Source organism: Camelina sativa, chromosome 2, assembly GCF_030686135.1.
Source record: "Camelina sativa cultivar CO46 ecotype springtype chromosome 2, ASM3068613v1".
Taxonomy (NCBI): domain Eukaryota; kingdom Viridiplantae; phylum Streptophyta; class Magnoliopsida; order Brassicales; family Brassicaceae; genus Camelina; species Camelina sativa.
Window position 1 is genome coordinate 17,709,411 of NC_141881.1, and position 18,244 is coordinate 17,727,654.

An 18,244-nucleotide genomic window follows, 5' to 3' on the forward strand; every position below is an offset into this window, starting at 1 on the left:
CATGCACGTCAGTCCGTTGTCCCCAATATAAGGAAAAGTCCTCTCTTGTGTAGCTTGTAGTTTATTCAATGAACTTCCATCCGGGGGCAGCTTAACATTCTCCAGCCTTAAAGCTTTGATTCTATCAAGCCTAATCTTTTCCTCCTCATCATCCTCAGATTCAGGTTCAAGGATATTGTATTCAGCCATAATCTTGGCTGTCATATCACATATACTGCTGTCAGCAGCGTCGGCACCAGCGTTTGCACCAGCTTTGGATACTCCCTCATTCAAATCAGATCCCAATTGATTGATTTGATTAGGCTTAGTAGTCTTTCTAACTCTTTTTTTTGGCGGATTATTTCCAACCTTCTCTTCCGCCAACTCTTTGACCTTCTTTGCAGCCGCCGCCTCATCTTCTGCCTTCTTTTCCGCAAACTCTTTGACCTTCTTCGCAGCCGCCGCCTCATCTTTGGCCTTCTTTGCCGCCAACTCTTTGTTCTTCTTTGCAGCGGCCGCCTCAACTTTGGCCTTCTTTGCATTTAATTCTTCGTCCTTCTTTCCATTATTGGCATTTTTCCTCGTGTTAGTCCGTTGAATTGGTTTCGTAGCAGCTGGAGACTTCTCAATGAAATTAAGAAGATGATCTTTATCAAACTCATCTTTATCAAACTCTTGTTCAGATTCCTACTGACCCCAGCCAAACCACTGCCAACTACCTGTATAACATAAGCGAAGACAATTAAAGATAATGATAACTCAACCTAAACAATCTGGAAACTCAGCCATAAGATTAACATAATTCAGACATTACCGGAGGACTGTTGACAGAGTAGTTTTGGTGCATTTTTCCTGGAACTGCTGGTACTGGTGGACTTTTTGGTGACAACAGTTCATCAATAAGGTTCTTTATTTTGAAATTTTTACAAGTGTTTTGTGACAACAGTTCATCCCCAAGGTCTTCAACATTGTTTTGGCCAGTTTGCCTAACACCCAAGGAAAGCACGTGCTCTTTCATCTGCTTGAGATCACTCTCAACAGAACGAAACCTGGTTTCAAACCTTTCATTCATCCTCTCTTCTATTCTATCTCCAATGTTTTTTTCCAAGGTGTCAAACCTTGAGGTTAAATTAGACACCAACTCAATGAGAGTTCCAACCGGTCCACCACCCTGACTGTTGGAAACTACCACCTTCTGTTCAGCTCCTTCACCAAATCCACCACCCTGACTGTTGGAAACTACCACCTTCTGTTCAGCTCCTTCACCAGATCCACCACCCTGACTGTTGGAAACTACCACCTTCTTGACTTTCTGCTTCTTTGTGGGAGGAGAGTCAGAATCAACATCCCAAAAACCTTTAACAAACTTATCCTCATGTATGTCTTGGATAAGGCGATCAACTACTGGGTCGTCTTTTTGATCTGGCCACGTATGAAATAGCTCCCGTACATCATCCTTCATAACCATTTTAGTCACACGCAGCTGTAACATAAGAGAATATGAGACCCATCAGGGAATAATAACTCAGCCAACACTAAACAATAACTCAGCCAACACTAGTTTATAACTCAGCCGTTACTAAACAATAAATCAGTCATAACTAAATTATAGCGAAGCCATTACTAAACAATCACACAACCAGATATAAACCTTACCTCACCAAGCGCTTTGATCTCTTTAGCAATTACCGATACCATCGTAGAACGTGTACGGTTTCCACCCCATTGAAGCATCGGTATGCCACCATCATTAGCTGATGCATTCCCAAACCATTCTCCAAAGCATTTGATGGACTCATACGCCCAAGCCTGTAACACGGGTATAAACCCACTGAGGGTGTACGATTTTCCCAAAGGGTTCAGCATCTTTATGGAATCAACAAGAGCTTCAAATGCTGACCGACCCCACGGATACGTCTTCATTGCTTCATCATCAAAAACTCTTTTGGCACTTTCATATGGAATTCTAGAGTTATGATGCAAACCATAAAGTCCAATGTGTTGAAGAAGCAACAGCCCCAACCATTTACGATGATCAAGGTTAACCCATCCCCGGCACACTTTTAATGCTTCCCTGAGTTCAAGTAGCGTTGGACCTGCCCCACCAGGCACTTTCAAAAGTCGGAAGAACTTTTTGTGTTCCTCTTCAAGTTTAAACTGTTCAGTAGGCATTGGGTCTATGTTTAACCCCGTCAGATAATGAAATTCATTCAACCCAAACCTGATAGGTTGACCGCCGACCACAAACCAAAGCTCCTTCTTATGTACCCTTAACTGGTTACATAGTAGGAAATGAACAACCTTACCAGACCAGACGAATTGGCTATCAACTAGCTTAGAGATTATTCCAATTGGTACTTTCTTCGTTTCATCCCACGCATCCAGTCCTATTGATTCCCTAATCTGAGGTAATTCTAACATCCTGAAATTTGTGTTTATATCTCTAGACTCTATTTTAGCGTATAGTCTTGGTGGGTAATCACTTGCTTGTTCTTCAGAAATATCCTTCGCCATCTGATAGTAAAGCATAAAATAAATCAGCCATAACATATGGCAAACACAAGGCATATAATAACTCCGCCATAATACATAACTTAGTCGTAAAGCATAAGATAACTCAGTCCAAACTCAGCCATCCAAGACGGCGACAATCACCCGTATCTCAAAAATAAATAGGAAGACGCATACCGGAACTCGAAGACGAGACGGCTTAGACGGAAACGAACAAGACCAGCGCCGACGAAGAGAAGAAAGAGCGAATGAGGATATCGAGCGAGGACGGCGAGAGATGACGGCGGGAGAGTAGAAAAAGACAGATTATCACCGGCGCAATTAGGGTTAGATTTCGCCGACGATAAGGACAGAGAGTTTTTTTTTTCCGCGGTTTAAAAACCGTTCACTTTCCCTCTCATTGTAACTGTCGATGCTGGAAAGATAACTCAGCAGTCATAAACGGTATCTCAGCCAACCCTCAAATTAGAATGATTAAATAACCGACTAAACCGAACTGAACCGAAAAAATAATTTTTCCCAATTTGGTATTTTTGTATTGGTATGTTTGCCTAGTTTTCTTATATTCGGCTTATTTCGGTTATATTATGCTAATCTACCTAATTACAATATATTTTGGGTTATTTATTGTTAGATATTCATCTAACCGACCAATAACCGGAAATAACCAAAAATTAATTTCAAAATTTTAAAATTTTTAAAAAAAAATTATTTTCAAAATGGTTCAACCATAAGTATATCCATATTACCACCTTAATTCAAACACATTATATCCAAAACCAAACTGTTATATTAAAACAAATAATGTTACCTCATCTAACTCTAAACCCTAAACCCTAACCCTAACCCTAACCCCTAAACAACATGTTTTGGTATGTTTGACACATTTTGATCAGAATATGTAAAAATCACTCTTTTTGTCTATAATTATTATTTTTATTGGTTATAATAATAGTAATATTCATTTTGCCATTCTAAATTTTAATTTTGAGTTACAATAACCTTATTTTACAAATATCTCATAACTCAGCCGTTTAAATCAAAAACCCAGCCACTACTTAGTCAAATTACTGGCCCCTTCTTTAATAATAAATAAAAATACATGACAAATTTGAATTCAAATTTTTGAATTTATTTTTAATAATAAATCGTTTAAAATATTTTTATTAAGCGTATGGATGATAACAAGAAACATAATTATTGTTTGCGTCTCCCCAACAACCCTTTTTGCATTCCCGAGCGGGTATATAATAAATTAATAGGGTGGCCGTCGGATAACTCAGCCGTAAAACCATTATTATGGCCGTTGCATAAGTCAGCCATAACAAAGTTGTTAATTTAACTGACTATCCTAAGTCAGTCGTGTAAAGAACACAACTCAGCCTTCAAGTATATTACTGTCAAACGACGTCGTTCGATATATTGTTTTAGTATAAATTAAGGGATTTGGTGTGATTTATTGCTTCAGTAATCGAGATCGAGTCAAGATGATGGCAAATAGAGATATATACGGCGGCAACTCTAGGGCTGATGAGAAAACTGCTTCTGAAGCACTAGCTGAGGTAGATCTCTGGACTATCTGAAATCTCAAAGCATTATCTTAATATTGTGTTTGTGGAACTGTAGGAACTGAATCGTAATGAAATAAATATGAAAATGAGGTACGGCGAAATCCGGAGGCGAGACAAGGGCGTTCCAATCGGGTGTAATTGCGGTGCGGTGCTTCTCGTTGCCACTTCTAATGATCCTACCACGAGAGGAGAACGTTATTTCAGTTGTCCGTATGACATCACAGATGTAAAGATTTTTGTACTCTTATTGTTGAGTTTTGTGTTCTGTTTCTGACTTTTTTTTTAGTCTAATATGAATTATGTACTATTTGTAAGGGTCCCGGTCAAGGCTGCGGTTTCAGGAAGTGGTGGACTGATGCAGTGCGCGAAGAGTTTAGGGTTATTCAGGAGGAGAAGAATGAGATGAAGCAGGACTTGGATGCAACCAAGAAGCGCATCGAGATTCAAGAAGAAATGATCTTGTATTTGGAAAAGAAATATGACGCGCTGGAGAAGAAGTTTGAGAGCTTGAACAAGTATCTGTGAGATTAGTCAAGCTCCGTTGTTTTTTTTTTTTTTTTTTGGAATTGATATGAACTTTCTATGTTGTGGTGTTTTATCAATCTATTTTAATAACTCAGTCATGATTAATTATAACTCAGTCATCATTAATTATAACTCAGCCGTCATAGACGATATCTCAGCCAACCCTCAAACTAGAATGACTAAATAACCGACTTAACCGAACCGATCGATAAAATAAATTTTCCAATTTGATATTTTTGAATTGGTATGTTTGGTTTATTTCGGATATATTCGGCTTAATTTCGGTTATATTAGACTAATCTACTTTATTACAATATATTTTGGGTTAATTATTAGAATGACTAAATAACCGACTTAACCAAACCGATCGATAAAATAAATTTTCCAATTTGATATTTTTGAATTGGTATGTTTGGTTTATTTCGGATATATTCGACTTAATTTCGGTTATATTAGGCTAATCTACTTTATTACAATATATTTTGGGTTATTTATTAGAATGACTAAATAACCGACTAAACCGAACCGACCGATAAAATAAATTTTCCAATTTGATATTTTTGAATTGGTATGTTTAATTAATTTTGGATATATTCGGCTTAATTTCTGTTATATTAGGCTAATCTACTTAATTACAATATATTTTGGGTTATTTATGGTTATATATTAATATAACCGACCCATAACCGGAAATAACCAAATATTTTTTGATTTTTTGATTTTTTTAAAAAATATTCAAATGTAATAATATTATTATATCCATATTACCACCTTAAACTATACACATTAAAACACATTAGAACCAAATCCAAAAATCAAATAATCTGAACCCTACATCTCAAACCCTAAACCCCAACCCTAACCCTAACCCTAACCCCTAAACGTCATGTGTTGTATGTTTTACACATCCTTGGTGAGAATGTGTAAAAATCAATCTTTCTCTATAATTATTACTTTTTATTGGTTATAATAATTGTAATATTCATAATTCAATTTTACATTTAAATGTTGAGTTATAATAATGTAAATTTACAAATATTTTATAAGTCAGCCGTGTAAGTCAATAACTCAGCCATCACTTAGTCAATTTGTCGGAATTTTAAGATTTTTTATTCGAATTTTGAGTTCAATTTTTTAATTATTTTGTATAATATATTGTGAAAAAACTAACTTTATAAATTGATTACGCGTGTGGATCTGAGCAGGCACAGAATTATTGTTTGGGCTTCCCCAACAACACTTTTAGTAATATCGAGGCACGGCACGAAAGACTAAACGAAGCCGTACCAAGTTCATAACTCAGCCATAACTCACTCATCCGTACGAAGTAGATAACTCAGCCGTTCGAAATATATAACTCAGCCATAACATATATGTTTATTCAATATTTAATTATAACTCAGCCGTTCGAAATACATAACTCAGCCGTAACATTGAAAAGATACTAAACAAAGAACTTTCTTATCCAAGTACAATTCCTACCAAAAGAAATCCAAATTTTTCCAATATCCAAGTACAATTCCTACCAAAAGAAATCCAGATGTTTTTTTTACATATCCAAGTACAATTCCTACCAAAAGAAATCCAAAGGTTTTTTTACATATCCAAAGTGCAAGTCCTACCTACCAAAAGAAATACAAATGTTTTTTACGTGAACTGATTCATAAAATCAGGTGACTCATCGAAGATTTCTGCTGCCATTTTAACACATATACCCTGGATGTTTTGATCACAGATTCCATCGAAAGACACACCAAGCGCTAGACATTCTATAAACTTTAAAGCGTACACGCAACAGTCACCACTCTGTACGTTTTGCGGGACCTTGGAGACTGTCCTCCTCCTGAAGGTAAACTGTTTGTAAGTAGGTGTACGAATTTCGTGAGGAACGTTCGCGTTCATCATTGCTGGAATCATCCGCGTAAACGCCCTACAAGCATTCAGCATTCTAAGCTCACTCTCTCCGGTTACTTGTCCCACGATGCTATCATAGCAATCAATATGCCTTCTGTTGAGATCCACGTGCAGCACCACCCAGTGATCGCCTCCAATTTGTGGAGTAATATACAGGTGATCCACATCTTCTATCCACTTCAAATTAGTTTGTTCATCTGATGGAATCAAACCTTTAACTAATTCTTCATAACAATTGCCAGTCATTGTAAAAAACTTGGGTTCGGACTTGAACAACGGATAATGACGGTGAACCATTTCACTGGTGAACCACGGGTCTATAAACGCAATGCGTTTGTTGTGGAATGGGAAGGGATCTCGTTTGTACCTACACCTAAGGACTCTCATAAACGCGCCCAAGTGCTGTACAACAGAAAACTGAGTAGTAAACAACAACGCAGCCATAATGTAATATAAGTCAGACAATGACAACAATAACTAAGACATTAAGATAAACTTACTTCATCAGTAAGCCACCCATATTTACCATATTATTCTGGCTTCACTGGCCATTCCTTTCGTTCGGTGATTAGCACCCTATAGAATTCAATTTCCATTCCGCCTTTGCCTAACGGGATATTCCTAACAAACAAATAAACACAAGTTAATATAATGTTAACAAGCTCATATTAACTTGTTAAGCAAAAGGGTCTAAAGGGTCATACTCGGCTTTCTTTAGGTACTCCAAAAGTTTCTGCAACTTGACCGGATCAATAGGTGCCAGAGGATCATATATTCCAGGTCCAGGTGAACAGTTCTTCCTCATGCACGTCAGTCCGTTGTCTCCAATATTAGGGAAAATCCAGCTTGGATGATCTTGTTGTGTATTCAAAGCACTCCCATCCGCTGACAGCTTAACACTCTCCAGCCTTAAAGCTTTAATTCTATCAAGCCTAATATTTTCCTCCTCATCATCCTCAGATTCAGGTTCAAGTGAGTCGGCTTCAGCAAAATACTCGTCTGTAATATCTTCTGCACCAGCTTCTGAACCTCCAGGTAGTACAAATTTCAACGGCTTAACACCAGCAGCCACAACAGCAGCAGTAGGATTTTTAGGCGCCCTACCTCTACCTCTACCTCTACCTCTACCTCTACCTCTACCTCTACATCCACCTCTACCTCCAGCCGCAGCTACTTCTTTAGCCTGCTTTGCCGCAGCTACTTCTTTGGGCTTCTTTAACGCAGCTACTTCTTTGGCCTTCTCTGCCGCCTCTAACTCTTTGGCCTCCTCTGCCGCCTCTAACTCTTTAACATTTCTCCTCGTGTTTTCGTATCAGCTGGTCTCTTAGTAGCTGGAGACTTCTTAGCATCTGGAGAAGTCAAATAGTTCTTTTCTTGTATATTAAAATTATAATAACTCAGCCTAAACATTCTGAAAAATCAGCCATAAAACAAAGATAAATCAGACATTATAATAACTCAGCCTAAACATTCTGAAAAATCAGCCATAAAACAAAGATAAACCAGACATTACCTTCTCTCCCGCCTCTAACTCTTTGGCCTTCTCTGACGCCTCTAACTCTTTGGCATTTCTCCTCGTGGAAAGCCCTGTTTTCGTATCAGCTGGTTTCTTAGCATCTGGAGACTTCTTAGGAGAAGTCAAAGAGTTCTTTTCCTGTATATCATAGCGAAGACAATTAAAATTATAATAACTCAGCCTAAACATTCTGAAAGATCAGCCATAAAACAAAGATAAACCAGACGTTACCGGAACTTTTGGTGGACCTTTTGATGTCTGAAGTTCCTGTCCATGTCCCAGGTTATTTAGTTCATGTCCCATTTTTAAAGTCTGGTCAGTTGTGCTCTTTGGAAGCACGAGCTCTTTCATCTGTTTGAGGTCCGTCTCAAAAGATCCAAGCCTGGTTTCAATCCTTTCATCCATCTTCTTCTCCAGATTCGCCGATACATTTTCAATGTTCCTATCAACGGTGTCAAACCTTATGTATAACTTAGAGATCAATTCGTAGAAATCACCTTTCCCAACATCTTCCCCAACATCTTCCTCCTCACTTACCTTTTTTCCTTTCTTCTTCCTCTCCTGTGCAACTCCTTCACTAGTTTCCTGACTGTTGGAAACTTTCATCTTCTGAACTTTCCGCTTCTTTGCGGGAGGAGATTCAGACTCAATAACTGCTTCAGCTTTCTTTTTCTTTTTCTTCTTATCACTCCCCTTAACATCCCAAAAACCTTTAACAAACGTATTCAGATGTATGTCTTCGATCAGGCGATCGATTGCTGGGTCGTCTTCTTCTTCTGGCCACGAATGAAATAGCTCGCAGCCATTTTCCTTCATAACCATATTAATCACACGCAGCTGTAACATAAGAGATTATGAAACCCATCAGTAAGTTTTAACTCAGTCATTACTAATGAAAGCATAAATCAGTCATTACTAAAACATAACTCAGCCAACACTAAAGCATAAATCATCCATTACCAGTGTTCAAGAAAGTGGTCTAGGCGGCCGCCTAGGCGCCGTCTAGGCGCTAGGCGCTCAGTAGACGCCTAGATGACCGCCTAAACCGCTTAAAATTATATTAATTTAATTTTAATATTTATTTTTGATTTTTAACTATATAGATTTAAATTATTAAGTTTTATATTTGTATACGTAATTATAAATGTTTATATGTTGTTAATATAACTTAAATAAATGTATTTTTGTTAATTTTGTTTATAATTTATAATTTTTTTTATTTTTCTAACATATATTTGTACATAATTTTATATATATAATGTTTTATGTTGTAAACGTCTAAACCGCCTAAAAACCGTCTAATCCCCGATTAGGCGTTCTAGGCGCTAGGCGCTGGGTCACCGCCCAGATACCGCCTAGCGCTTTCTTGAACACTGTCCATTACTAAAACATAACTCAGCCGTTACTAAACAATAACTCAGCCATAACTACATCATAACTCATCCATTACTAAACAATCACTCAACCAGATATAAACCTTACCTCACCAAGCGCTTTGATCTCTTCAGCAATTGCGGTTTCCAGCGATGAACGTGTACGGTTTCCACCCCATTGAAGCATCGGTATGCCACCATCATTAGCTGATGCATTCCCAAACCGTTCTCCAAAGCATTTGATGGACTCATACGCCCAAGCCTGTAACACGGGTGTAAACCCACTGAGGGTGTACGACTTTCCCGTAGGGTTCAACATCTTTATGGAATCAACAAGAGCTTCAAATGCTGACCGACCCCACGGATACGTCTTCATTGCTTCATCATCAAAAACTCTTTTGGCACTTTCATATGGAATTCTAGAGTTATGATGCAAACCATAAAGTCCAATGTGTTGAAGAAGCAACAGCCCCAACCATTTACGATGATCAAGGTTAACCCATCCTCGGCACACTCTTAATGCTTCCCTGAGTTCAAGTAGCGTTGGACCTGCCCCACCAGGCACTTTCAAAAGTCTGAAGAAATCTTTGTGTTCCTCTTCAAGTTCAAACCGTTCAGTAGGCATTGGGTCTATGTTTAACCCCGTCAGAAAATGAAACTCATTCAACCCAAACCTGATAGGTTGACCGCCGACCACAAACCAAAGCTCCTTCTTATGTACCCTTAACTGGTTACATAGTAGGAAATGAACAACCTTACCAGACCAGACGAATTGGCTATCAACTAGCTTAGAGATTATTCCAATAGGTACTTTCTTCGTTTCTTCCCACGCATCCAGTCCTATTGATTCCCTAATCTGAGGGAATTCTTTCATCCTGAAATTTGTGTTTATATCTCTAGACTCTATTTTAGCGTATAGTCTTGGGGGGTAATCCCTTGCTTGTTCTTCAGAAGAAATAATCACCATCGACATCTGTTATAGTTCATAAGTAAATCATAAAATGAATCAGCCATAACATAAAACAAACTCATACACAAAGCATAACATAACTCAGCCACAAACACATAACTCAGATCTAAAGCACAAAATATCTCAGTCACAACTCATCCATCAGCAAAATAAAACAAACAGTAAATCAGCCATCGAATCGAATAAATCTAACAAATCAGCCATAAACCCTAAAATAACTGAGCCGCAACATAAAACAAAAAGTAAATCAGCCATCGAATCGAATAGATCTAACAAATCAGCCGTCATTAACAACGGCGACAATCAGCGGTAAATCATCGAAAAAACCCACATTCAGCCGGAAAACTCGAAACTAAACAGTCGACACATACCGGATAGACGAAGACGAAGAAGACGAAGAGAAAGAGAGAGCGACGACGAAGAAGAGAGTGCGACGACGAAGATAGAGAGAACGAGTAAAGACGGTGAGAGATGACGGCGAGAGATGACGGTGGGAGATTGACGGCAATAGAGTAGACAACAACAGAGTATCGCTGGCGACAAGAGACGACGAGAGTTTCGATATTTTTTTTTTTCGCGGTTTGTGAACAGTTAAAACCTATTCACTTTCCCTCTCTTTGATATAAACAAGAAAACAAAACTGTGGAACTGTAGAAAAACTGCGATCTAAAAAAGATTGCTTAATGTCTGTGTTAAATCATATCTGATGTGTATTCTAATTTGCTGATGTGTATTTTTTTTTTAATTTTTAACTCAAATTCGAGAAACAAAATCCAAGGGGTAAATTGTAATTACACCCAGGACACTAAACATTCTAGTAATTTTCAAAAGGTTTATAGATATGAGTAATAAACCAACTTTTGGATAACATTTGAGTAATTAATTCTTTACTTTTTGTATATTTTTTTTGGTATTAACGAATCATACTTGCTAATCATGTGATTATGATTATTTTTGGTATTAACCAAGAACGACGAGGAGGAGTAGAGGATGAGAACATGTTTGCTTATCATCCCCATTATGACATGACCTCGAACTGGTCACCATGTACGCCCTAAACCATTGAAACAATCTTCGACAGAAGAAACTGAGATATTTTAATTTGTTTATTTTTTGGTGAGACCATAGCCAACAGAGTCCGTCACTACAAGAAAACATGCATTTTGGGACTACAGTTTGTGACTACTTATTCAGTCACAAAATATAGCGACGCTTTTGCGACTAATTTGCGACGATTAAGCGACTACAAAAAAATTGGAGAGAAAAACGTTGCTTATTAACGACGAAACATAAACGTCATAAAAGGGTCTCAAATAAGCGACTACATTAGGACTATTTTGCGTCGAAAACAAATTCGTCTCATAATGGTCACAATTTTGCGACTATTCTGTGACCAGTTCTATAGTCGGTAAGAATAGTCGCAAAAAAGTCGTATATTGAGGACTTATTTGCGTCCACATTTTTTACTCCTACCACGTAACAAAGTAGTCACAAATTGCGACCATATTGTGACATGTATCTGAAGACTTTGCGACTAACACCTGACTTAGCTACTCTTTTAAGACTGTTTAGCCACTCTCTATATTTTTATTTTGAAATTTCACATTTGAGATTCATCTACATGTTTAGGTTGAAGTTTATACTTTGTTTTGCTCAATTTGTCAATAATAACTTTCTCAAAGTATTAAATTTCAATTTCTATAAACTAAACATCCATAAGTTCAAAATTTATCCTAAGTGTTACATGTTCATTTATAAGAATGTGTTCCAATGAAGAAAAATCAAAACTAAGTAATATAAACATTGTTTAACTAAATCTTACTATTATAAGTACTTTATTGTATCTACTATGAGTCTCTTTAGTGATTTATATTGTTCATAATGTGTAGAATTCAAGATTTTTATTTTGTGACTTTAATAAGGTAGTGTTAAAATAGTCACACATTGCGACCCTTTTGCTACAATATTACGACTAACACCTGATTTAGCTACTCTTTTAAGACTGTTTAGCCACTCTATATATTTTTTATTTTGAAATTTCACATTTGAGATTCATCTACATGTTTAGGTTGAAGTTTATACTTTGTTTTGCTCACTTTGTCAATAATAACTTTCTCAAAGTATTAAATTTCAATGTCTATAAACTAAACATCCATAAGTTCAAAATTTATCCTAAGTGTTACATGTTCATTTATAAGAATGTGTTCCAATGAAGAAAAATCAAAACTAAGTAATATAAACATTGTTTAACTAAATCTTACTATTACAAGTACTTTATACTAGTACTATGAGTGCTCATGAGTGATTTATATAAACAGTTTTATTCATAATGTGTAGAATTCAAGATTTTTATTTTGTGATGTATATTAGATAGTCTCAAAAGAGTCACATTTTGCGACTAAATATACAGAATGTTACAAATCAGTTAAAAATTACCTACATACATGCTACTTATTAGCCACTGAAACTTGAGGTTGTGACGATTTTGCTTCCATTTAGTGACCCTTGCAGTTTCATTTAGAGATTTTATCAATAGAGATTTGCCATTATGTTAAGTTGTAAGGTTTCTATGTTAATTTGAACTACTATAGATAGTGAATCATTATTATACAACTAAAACTTTAATTTTTCTATGGTTTACACAAGTTTTCAAAACATTACACAAGTGTTATATGTAATATTAACTAATGGTTTTGAAATTTCTTAATTTCCTTTTCATTTAGATGTTGTGCCTCAGTAAACTAATTGATTATGTTTAACATAGTAACTTGAGTGATTGTAACATTATATATAGGTTTTGTTTGACTCAAACATATTGACTTTTTCAACATTTTTTACTTATAGTCACAAAACAGTCACACATTTGCTACGTCTTTGCGACTAAATTAGCAATCTAACACTCTAGAAAATATAGTCGCATTTTGGTCACAATATCGTCATATATATCCACGCTTTAGCGACTAACACATGATTTAGATACTAACTTGCGACTACTTACCAACTCTCGATTTTTTGAATTCAAAATTTTATATTAGAGAATTGTTAACATGTTTCTTTACATTTCTACTTTTATTTGATCAAACTCAGTGATAAAAACTTCCTCAAAGTTTGTAATTTTAATGTTTAAAACAAAATTTTAATAATTTTTAATCATTCTTAAGTGTTACATTTTCTTTAATAAGAAGGTTTGACATTTTTTGTAAAATTCAAAACAAAGTTATCAAAACAATGTTTTAAACTCTTAAACTAATATATATATATATATATATATATATATACTCTAGAATACAATTATGAGTAAGTGATTATTAGTGTTTAATATCAACAATTTTGTTCAGAAAGTAGATAATTCCAAAATTTATTGTATACATCCAAAATTTAAATTCAAAAAACAAAATCTTGATTATTTTTAAAATCAAAATCTGATCTAATCATTTTCAAATCTTAAACCCCAATTCCTAAAACGAATAAAATAATAAAAATTAGATTATTATTAGAATTAATGGTTCCACTTAGTCTAATGAAAATGAAATAATAATAATGCTTATACAAAATTATTTAGGTTTTATTGACTTAAAAAATAGAAAGCTTCTCATTAGCTAATCCAAGAAGACAAGGATTATAGTGTTGTTTTAATATCCACCCTTGATAGATTTAGATCTAACGGACCAAATCTTCTCCTTCCTTTTCCCTTTCTCTTCTTCCTCTCTTTCTTCAAACGATTCAATGTTCTCTTTAGATCTAAATTCTAATGTTCTCTTTCTTCTCTTCTTCTCTTCTTCTCTTCTTCTCTTCTCAATGATTCCTCTTCTCCTTCTTCTCTTCTCAACAATTCTTATCTCACCTTCTTCCCCAAATTTTGAAACTTCCGTTAACCACATCTCATTATCTCACCTTTGGCCACACCTTTAACCGTTCACCACCACCGCATCTTGAAGTTTCCGTCTACCAGATCTGAAAGCTGTCGTCATCGTTCATCACCAACAGATCTCAAAGCTTACGCCGTTCACCTCCACCGCGTCTCGAAGCTTCCGCCGTTGTTTACCACCAACACAACAGGAAGCTTCGGCCGTTCATTATGATCTTCAACCGCTGCATTTTCTCTCCGCCACCACAATCCTCTTCTCCCTCTCTTTTCCTCCACCGTCTCGTTCCTCCACAAACTCGCCGGAGGCTAAGCTTTCACCCGCCAACCACAACATTCATATTGAATCTCATATGTATTTTATTTTATTTAGTTAATTGATTTATAATAGACATTGTAATTTTTTTTCTACATAATCATTTTGTAATTTATAATCTTCAAATATAAAAATAAAATGCTGATATTGTATTAACTGTTTATAATGAGTTTAAGAAATAAATAAAATTACTTTTAATTTAATTATTTTTATTGATTTAATAAAATTAAATTTGTTTTTTTTTCTTTTTTGTATTTTGTGGTTAAAACGTCGTTAATATACGACTCCACGACGTAGTCGCTTATATACGACTGTTTTACAAAGTCACTTTTTAGTTGCAAATTAGCAACTGTCTTTAGACCACTTTAAGTTGCAATCAAAAATATACGACCATATATATTAGTTTCCAAAGAGTCGCTAATATGTGACAGTATTGCGACCGTAGTTTCAAAATATACGACTATTACTATGTGTCTCTAAACCGTCGCTTTTATACGACCATATTTATCAGTCTTAAAAGAGTCGCAAATATGCCACCTTATTGCGACTGTTATATTTTGCGACCGTTTTTTAGCGACCAACTTAAATAGTTTCATAATAGTCGCAAATTGCTGTTTTGCGACCATTTTAGGACTCTTTTGGGAGTCACAAATGGCTTGTTTTCTTGTAGTGCGTCTAAGTTTGTGAATGATAGATGTGCTAGCTGATGGGAATAGAGAATAAAAAGTAAAACAATGAGTGTTTGCAAAAAGAAATAAAGAATGACAGATCCCAAGAAAAAAATTGTGAAAGTTAGTGAAAGTTAGTCTTCATACAAAAATTTAATTTATGAAAAAATATCTTCGGTGAAAGATTCGGTTATCCAAAGTATCTAAAACTATGGAGAACTGTGAAACAAAATATGTTATTTTGATCAATGTTGTAAAAATCTAAAAGTTGTGTTAGAGTTTCTTCTAACTGTGTATTTGAACTGAACTATTTGCCATGTTAATTTTAAAATTCAAGGAATTCAAATTATTAACAATAAGTAGACATATAAACATATATTTTAAATTTTCAATAAATATTATTAGTCACAGAAAACATATTATCATTTAAAATATTCAAAATAATATAAAGACCAAAAAACATAAATAAATGGTACGGAGATGACAAGATAATATGTGTACGATTAATAAGGTTTAAAAATTATGTATAATATTTTATACAAATATAAATGTAGTTTTTGTATATTTTTATGAGGTTACAGTATTTGGTTAGATCTTAGAATTTTTAAGGGCATTTTCAAATTTTGTTTTTAAGGAAGAGACTGTTCTGAAAAGAGAAATGGGGAAATAGGCATTTTTCAAAAATTCTTGAATAATTATCTGAAATATTTGAAACTCAAAATGGTTCTTCGCCATTTGTAAAAAACTTATTATTACCAACATATTTATAACATATTATTACCAACATATTTATAAAACAATTAATTACTTATATAAGTTTTACTTTTTATTTCTTTTTTAAATAACAGAAATGATATTCAAAATATTAAAAAAAAACATTTGTGTTAAGAAAATAAAAAAAATCATTATACGTAGAACTTTTGTGTAAATGTATCGCGACTCAAAAATACTTTGAATCGATTGCTATAGATATACCCGCGCATAGCGCGGGTTAATAACCTAGTATTATGAAAATTTGCTACCACACGCTATAACTTGCATCTTAGAATTTTACATGTGGTTTTTTTTCTAAAACAAATTTCCACCTCACTTAAAGAAATTATTAAGAGTTACATATAAGGAAATATTTTAATATAACTAAATAGAATGAAAATTTATGTTAACTTATTTGGATATCCTCACTTATGAAATGCTCAATATTTAATTTTATTTTGTTGCTACAGTTTAGCAGAATGCAGTTTTAAATATTAGTCCTTTGGATTCACTATTTTTTAATTTTGGATAACCATAAAAATTGCATTCTGCTAAAAATATGAAACAATCGTTCATCATAGTCATAAAAAACCGTTTAAAGCTAATCGCATGAGTAGCCTATTTAATCAAAAAACAACAGAAACAGCATCGGCATAGAGCAAGGAACCAGACGAGTGGACACTAAGCACATGATCAAACCATTCAACCTTCCCCCAAATGTCATCTCCATCGCGTGTTTCAAGGTTAAAGTAATCTCAGCACACCAAATCTTATTAATATTCTTACCGGTCACACACTGTTCCCACAAAACCGCTATCTTTCCACCAAGATCCACCATTTTACAATACTCACGGTCGCGTAAATCAGGCAACGTCCCTTCTAAACCGTTCAACTCCTTCCATAGTTTTACCTTAAAGTCAAACCATTTGAACAGCCTCTTTTTCCAAATGAACAAGACCTTGTCTACCACGCAAGGGCTAGAGTTAAAACGAGTCCTATTGTCTATTGCACGATACAGATCCCTATCCACTCCTATACCGTACCATCTATCTTCCTCAAAATTGTAAACTACAGGCGAATGCCCAAACATGTATAATTTTTCATCAAGGCCTAAGCTTTTGACTACACGTCCAGGTCCAAGATCTTGATCTTCAAAATATCGATACTCGATGCTTGGGTTTGTTAAATTGCCCCAAGTTTGACTCTTTGGATCAAACACTTCGATCCAGTTCAACCAGATGTCGTCTTTACAGCCTCCTGCTATATATATCTTCCCATCAACTAAGCATACGGTGGACGAAGAGCTACGGGCCACTCGCATTCCTGGAGCCTGACGCCACCTGTGACTCTTACAATCAAGGACATCGACAGAAGAAGAATAGCGTGTCGACTTCCAGAATTTGTGAATATAAGATTTAGCTCGACAATGCCGCAGGAAGCAAACCAATAATGGGAGATGGAACTTGGACAAGATCATAGCCACTTGACTTGTCGGCTACGTTTTATTAGGCTTCCGGCAGAGAGTGAACCAATGTGTGATAGGATCCAAACAGAAGTTTATGCAAAGATAGAGACACTTCTCGGTACGGGTTTAAGCGTGATCTGGTCTCGTAAAGCTCCGATGAAGCAACAATGGATCGAAAAGTTTTGCAAACGAGGAGAGAGTTGGATAGTACAATCTAGAGACGCGTGCGAAGCAGTTGAACAGCAAGTCATTAGGAAGTGACAGGATCGAGGTCTGTTCTTCTGTCGCCGGAGAGGCGGAGACGTCAGAGACGGCATCTTCTTCTTTCTTTTATTACGGAGTGGTTTCTCGTCCTTCACGGCGGCTAAAGATCTGGCATTGGACAACATCAGGGGAAAACTTAGTGAGATCAAACTCACAGGAAAATGAATAAAAGGAAGTTTTAGGGCTCCCCTTAATTCCAGAATTATCGGAAACGTGAGCTTTACGTTCTCAGGAAAACGAACCACTACTTAGGCCTATAGGCCCAAACTTGGAGTGTTATTAATGGGCTCAACGGATTTAATTTTTAGTTGAAGAGGTTGCAATCAAATAAAGAAAAGGTTTGGGGTTAATATCGAATATTAAAATTTCTTTGGGGGTTAAATATGAAAAAACTATCTACCAGAGTATCCACCTGAGAGTTACTTAGGAATTGACCGTTACATCAACTTAAAGATATATTTCCTTTTCTTTTTTTTTTTTTTTTTTTTTTTGTCAAAGGGCTTTCTATTTATACTGAAAAAAATTTACAAAGGTCCAGCCTTAGTGTTTTTGGG

General features: G+C 35.5%; 1 pseudogene; it reads right to left on the reverse strand.

The window, feature by feature from the left end:
- Positions 1 to 16,587: 16,587 nt before the first annotated feature.
- LOC109131689 (putative F-box/kelch-repeat protein At1g61540 pseudogene) lies at positions 16,588 to 17,815 on the reverse strand (annotated as a pseudogene).
- Positions 17,816 to 18,244: the final 429 nt, after the last annotated feature.